This window comes from Amblyomma maculatum, unplaced genomic scaffold (assembly GCF_055883805.1).
Source record: "Amblyomma maculatum isolate TAMU_Amacu unplaced genomic scaffold, ASM5588380v1 scaffold_145, whole genome shotgun sequence".
In the NCBI taxonomy this organism is placed as follows: Eukaryota; Metazoa; Arthropoda; class Arachnida; order Ixodida; family Ixodidae; genus Amblyomma; species Amblyomma maculatum.
The window spans coordinates 1-5,404 of NW_028146869.1; the positions used below are offsets into that span (position 1 = coordinate 1).

Below are 5,404 nucleotides of genomic sequence, written 5' to 3' on the forward strand. Positions count from 1 at the left end.
CTTCTCTGCAAGGTAACATCCGATGGACTGAAGGTTGCCGAATGTAAGTTCTGTCGTTGCCAACTTGGATGCAAATACAACGATTTGAAGGCGCACAAGGACACAAAAAAGCACCAGAATGCTGCTAAAATATTTGGCCCGTCTCAAAAGCAGATTACTTTCTCCAAAAGAGCTGAAAGCGATGCAGCGAGCACAGCAGAAGGCAAGGCGGCGTTGTTCATAGCTGAACATTGCAGCATCATCACTGCTGACCATCTCGCAGAATTCATCAAGCAATCATTCCCAGACAGTGCGGCTGCCCAAGGCTACCGAATGAAGAGAACTAAATGTGCTGCAGTACTCAAAAATGTTCTCTACCCCCACTTTAAACAAGACCTTGCATGTGATATTGGCAACAGCAAGTACAGCATCATTGTTGATGAATCAACCGATATTTCGGTGACAAAGTATTTGTCAGTTTGTGTGATTTACCACAGTGAAGAAACGTCATCTATAGTGACAACGTTTCTGTCCCTTTGCGTGCTAGAAACATGCGATGCGCGCGGCATTGTTGAGGCCATAAAATGTGCTCTGAAGGACCACAATATGAAACTATAAAATTTGGTTGGAATCGGAACAGACAACGCAAGTGTGATGACAGGTGTGAACAACGGCGTTCATCAGCTGCTGAAATCTGATGTGCCACACCTAGTTTTGATTCGCTGCGTCTGCCATTCGCTTCAACTGGCGACATCAGCCGCCGTGGCAGAAGGGCTCCCAAGAAGCTTAGACTACCTTGTTAGTGAGACTTAAGCGTGGCCCGCATGGAGCGTTTTTCCGGGCGATTCGCCGGCGTCGACGGCAGCGGAGCGTTTTTTTTTTGCCGCCGGAGAGGACGATTTTGCCAAATCGTCGGGATCTGGCTGAGCAGATAAAAACGCCGACGACGCGCCGACGCCGGAAGTCGTCATTGGCAGAGGGCCAATGAGAGCCGGAGCAGCCGTCACGTGATTCCGGTCGGAGCCACGCCCACGCCGGCCGAGAGAGACTCGCTCGCGACAGCGGAATGAACGACGGGGGTTTGGCGCTCCGACGGCGCCGAGGGTGTTAAGTTTCTCGGCCGAAACGGCCGAGCAGCAACCCAAGCAAAAAAAAGTGTGTGGCAAAAGATAGGGCCGACCTTTCTCGCCGACCAAAAAGTGGCCGGCCGACCTTCGGCACCCGAATGAGGGCCGGCGTCGGGGATTGACACTGACCTAACGTTGGCCGATTTTAGGCAATCGACTACGGCCCAACCTTTTGGCCCGACGTGACCGACCACCTGCCGCACGTGGGCCTGCCGTCTGCCAGCGTTACTGAATGGTCGGCCGCTCGTCTGCCCTAGCATTTTGCTGACGAAAGACCATACGTCGGCCGGTTGCTTCCCGACGCCGGTTAGTGGCCGGCATCGCCCCTCGTGCAGGTATCATGCCATGCATTTAATATATCGTGGGCCATGCATATATAACGGGGTAGCACATACAAATGCATCAAGAAAAGCAGTAGCTTTTCTGATGCCATGAAGAAACAAAAGCTGCAGTATTTGGTGAAAAATTTATTTGTCAACAGCGTTCAGAAAAAGCTCGCGATTTGCTTTTTAATAAGCGTGGATATATGACTGCGCGTGTGCCACATATGGAAGATGGGCTTGAGGCTTGGTCTCCTTCTTTTGGCAGCCTGTCGATCACTTGATGTCTGCGACTGGTCGGATCTGCGGCAGGTTCCATCTTGGTCAGCTGTACGAAGACAAGTGTTTTAATGAAATATTTCCTGTTCGCCTAGACTTTTACATTGCAGGCAAATATAGGGTGAAAGGTAGAAAAAATAATGTCTGCTCACTGCCACCAACTGCACTATCACATCAATATATTTTATGCGCTTGACTTCATGCGACCCTACTGAAAACGCATTAGCGCAAAGCCGCAATAGGTAATCAGGATCCGTGAATCCGCGAGAAAGGCGCGATCACTTCGTTTTGCTGGAGTCATGATGTTGCAATTTGAAACCGTAGCGCAGTCAAACCTTATCCTCCCGAAGCGCGTTCTTGAATGCTAATGCTGCAATTTAATAATTCTAGCAAAACCAAGTGTCCGCGCTTGTCATAGAGCGCGTATGAGGGATTCCAACGCGGCTGAACAAACAGTTTCCGCGATATTTACATGAAACCTACAATAAGTTTATTCCGTAGAATACAGCTTAATTTTCTCAAACTAGATGGAACTTTTACAGCAAAAGCGACCGGATATTTAACGATAAGTCATCTGATTTATTTTCGTTATTTAACAACCGAGCATTATTTTAAAAATTCGGCTATTTAGACAGCCCAACTCTTAGAAGCTTATAGAACCCGTTGTAAATTTTTAAAGATTGAAACAGGTTAGCTGAACACCTCATGAGCATGTAAGCACCAGGAAATAATCCGCACGATGAAAATACAACTGCTTGCCCAGAAAGCAAGCGCACAGAGCAAAATCAATGTGAAACGGCTCAGATCTGTGTGCATCACATATATAATTCCAAAATCCACAAAATGAACGCACTGGCTCACTTACCTTGCCAGCATACCGCATCACTCAATCATCAATTTTCACGTATAGACATCATTACAGCAGCAAAAAAAAAAAAAATAATAATAATAATAATAATAATAATAATAATAATAATAAACACGGCATAAACATTGTACTCAGTCCTGGCACGAGCTTGCTTGGCAGCAGCGATGATGCTTGTACAGCTTCTGATCGCTCCTATGGCGAGGGGTGCTGCAATATTTATATCAGTGATAGCATTTGACATTTAACTGGGTTGCATGCGTCCCATCGATGTGAGTCGGATAATCGAATTTTTCAAACAAAATCAGCGCTAATACCTGTCCGGCAAGTGCACCGCCATAAAGAAGTGAAAGGCCAGCGTTTTAGTGTAGAGGAGACCAAGGACTTCGGGCTTCGGCGAAACGAGCTTCCACTGTCGCAGCCAGTTTCCAGATCAGCTGATATCGCCTCCCTGCACGATCAGCGCAAGGCGCGCATACCAATTACAAAATATGCATTTACAGTAACAAGATGCGCATAAGTCTCAAAACAATACATAATTAGTTGCAGTTCATTATCGTATAGAAGAAAATCAGCGCTAATTTGACTTACCTGATGGGTATACATGTCAGTGCATGCACTTCGATATGAAGTGAAAGACGGGCGTTTTGGGGCAGAGGAGATCGGACCTCGGACTGCAGCGAAAAGAGCGAATTCCACCGCCACAGCATCGTTTCCAAGTCGGCTCAGCACGTCTTCCTGCGCAATCAGAGCGAAATGCGCACACATCGATTATAAAAAAAAAAAAAAAAAATGCACGTAGTAACAAGATGCGCATATATATACGCGCTCCAGAAACAGTTGCAGTATATTGTCGTATCGAACAAAATATGTGCTAATTGGACTTACCTGATCGGTATAGTGAGTGTCCCTCCATGTTAAAAGGCGAGCATTTTGGGGCAGGAGATACCGAAGGACCCAGACTGCAAAATGAGCCAATTCTGCCACCGCAGCCAGCCGCAGCCTTGTTTCCAAACGGCTCAGCAAGTCTTCCTGCGCGATCAGCGCCCACACCAATTATATATATATATGAAGAAAGATGCAAGGGGTATATAACAAGACGAACATATGCTCCAAAACAATACATTATTATGTTCAGTATAATATCGAATCTAGCAAAAAGCTCCTCTGATCAAGACCGAAAGATCATGTACTTACGCATGTTTTGGTGAACTTCGGCACGAAGAATCTGTACAAGCGGCTGCAATCATCAGCTGCATATATGGGCTGTTCTTTTCAAACGCTGACTGCACCAGGAGGTTGAGACAGATTGAATTTGCGCGAAATAAAAGCGGACGATAAGATTAGGCAGTACGCATCGCGCCCACACGGAGGCTGGCCGTCGACTGAGTGACGCCGCGGCCGCGCATCTTAGCTCGCGCGGGATGTGTTTTCCCGCCATTTGGACATGTGACCTCAAGAAGGGAGGAGGGGGGGGAGAGAAGCTGCAAAAAGCAGCGAGAATCTCCCTGTGTGCGGTGCATGCAATTCTTTTTTTTTTTTTTTTTTTTCGCGCTATCTCTCTCTGCTTCGGCATTCCTGTCGCCCCCCGCGGTAGGGTGCCTCGATGCCTTTCGCCTCCCCGTGGTTCTTTCCGCTTTGCCGCAAGGAAAAGAGATGGGCCGATGGGGGGCAGCGGGTCCCGCGCAGCGAGAAGCAGTTTTCTTTCTTTTTCACGTACTCCCCCTCCCCCCCCCCCCCCTCCCTCGTCGTTCAAGAAGCGTCGAGGTAGTTTCTTTTCTTTTCTTTTCTTTTTTCTACGGCTTCTGTAGAACCCCCGTCTTGATACCAGCGGCTGTAGTTCTTTGCATGAAAAAAATATGGCTTGGAGTGAATGTATGTAATGTTCTTTTAACCGAATATCTTCCACATAAACCAAGTGTGGGGCAGTAGAACACCTGCAGCTTCATTTAGCCAAAATAGCAAGACCTGGCTACGTATATAGTGTTCAGTAACTTTATCGGAACCGTCTTGGAAACTTTTCCAAGACGGTTAAGTTGCAGAACACTGTATATTATGAGTGCTTTTGCAGAGATTACATAGTCCATGCGGATTTATACTTCCCAAAGCAGTACGTGGGTTATTTAGAGTCCCTCGGGCTGTCATATTAATCGCAAACCACATTTCCGTTTTCGCGTTTGGTTTCCATCATAATGCGGCTTCTGCAGCTCGACTAAAGCCCGTGACTTTGAGCTCAAGCTGGTAAATAACGATTGAATCACATAGTAACTGCTGCAAGTTTCTGACAAAAATATATTTTGTCCATTTGTTCTAGGGATGCATGAAAATCAGTAGAAGGTCGCAGGGCGAAGTGCACCGGATCCGGATGAAAGCTCATAAAAGCTCACCGCCTCTTTTCTTGACCCCGTACGAAATGTAAAGTCACGGAGGCTGCGAAACGAATTTAAGGGCGTTTAGGATTGATAGGTTTCGAGGGCACTGGCAAAAGTAATTGACGGTTAACATATAAACCTTAAAGGCACGTGATCTCTTCGGTTTACCGTGGGTTTGCTTAGAGTTATGTTATAGGTTAACTTTATGATGAGGTTGTTTAAATTCAGAGGTTACCATTTAACCATAAAAAAAAAATGGACAATTACATTCGTAGGTTCATAGCAGTTACCGCGCAAATCTTAGGCACTTAATACTAAGTATGCTTCAAACAGACAATCAGCGCCTACCAGTTCACAAATTCAAGCATAAGTTCATGACAACTCGCGATCAACCACAGAGTGTACCATACCCGCCGCGGCTCAATTAGCGCGCGGTTAAAGCGTTATTTCAAAATATGTATA

At 46.4% G+C, this 5,404-nt stretch overlaps 2 long non-coding RNA genes across 2 annotated transcripts; both read right to left on the minus strand.

Moving 5' to 3' along the window:
• Positions 1-1,560: 1,560 nt before the first annotated feature.
• Positions 1,561-3,260, minus strand: LOC146170602 (uncharacterized). The gene is made up of 3 exons (XR_014703168.1): positions 3,162-3,260; positions 2,888-3,021; positions 1,561-1,754 (listed from the first exon to the last, which is right to left on the minus strand). It is a non-coding gene; the product is annotated as an uncharacterized LOC146170602 (long non-coding RNA).
• Positions 3,261-3,264: 4 nt separating this feature from the next.
• Positions 3,265-4,298, minus strand: LOC146170603 (uncharacterized). The gene is made up of 3 exons (XR_014703169.1): positions 3,768-4,298; positions 3,459-3,602; positions 3,265-3,308 (listed from the first exon to the last, which is right to left on the minus strand). It is a non-coding gene; the product is annotated as an uncharacterized LOC146170603 (long non-coding RNA).
• Positions 4,299-5,404: the final 1,106 nt, after the last annotated feature.